Source organism: Sinocyclocheilus rhinocerous, unplaced genomic scaffold, assembly GCF_001515625.1.
Source record: "Sinocyclocheilus rhinocerous isolate Xijiao unplaced genomic scaffold, SAMN03320098_v1.1 scaffold472, whole genome shotgun sequence".
NCBI lineage: Eukaryota > Metazoa > Chordata > Actinopteri > Cypriniformes > Cyprinidae > Sinocyclocheilus > Sinocyclocheilus rhinocerous.
In genome coordinates this window covers 659,082-659,701 of record NW_015641089.1, presented here as the reverse complement: position 1 = coordinate 659,701, position 620 = coordinate 659,082, and the positions used below count along the sequence as shown (strand labels likewise).

Below are 620 nucleotides of genomic sequence, written 5' to 3'. Positions count from 1 at the left end.
AAAAAAAAAAAAAAACCTGTCAGTGTACAAATCCTTTAAAAGTACAGATTTATAGCACCATCTATTGGTAAAAGCACACATCAGATCTGCCATGGCCTGAGCAACAGGTGTTCAGCGCCCCGAAAAAATACAAAGCCATCAAATAAACAGTCAGCAGCTCCCCCTTTTGTCAAAAACAGGAAGTGGTATTAAGATGACAACAAAAAAATCTGCTCTGGTAAGACAGACTCATCTGAAAACTGAGACAGTTCTTACATACTCATCATGTACAGATTTAATTATGATTCAATAATTTTATTAAAGGCAGAGTTAGAGTAATACACTAGAAGTATGTTACTTTAACATTACGGCTGGAAAGTAAAATGTTTGCTTTTTGAATTCACACCATAATACAGGAGCTACTTTTTAAGTATCATATGTGACCCTGGAGCACAAAAGCAGTCTTAAGTCGCTGGGGGTATATTTGTAGCAATAGCCAAAAATACATTGTATGGGTCAAAATTATTATTATTTTTCTTTTATGCCAAAAATCATTAGGATATTAAGTAAAGATCATGTTCTATGAAGATATTTAGTAAATTTCCTACCGTAAATATATCAAAACTTAATTTCTGATTAGT

At 32.7% G+C, this 620-nt stretch overlaps 1 protein-coding gene across 2 annotated transcripts in view; it reads right to left on the bottom strand.

The window, feature by feature from the left end:
* ap1m1 (adaptor related protein complex 1 subunit mu 1) overlaps positions 1 to 620 on the bottom strand; it is a 44,793-nt gene that overhangs the window by 37,428 nt on the left and 6,745 nt on the right. The gene's annotated exons all lie outside the window — the stretch shown is intronic.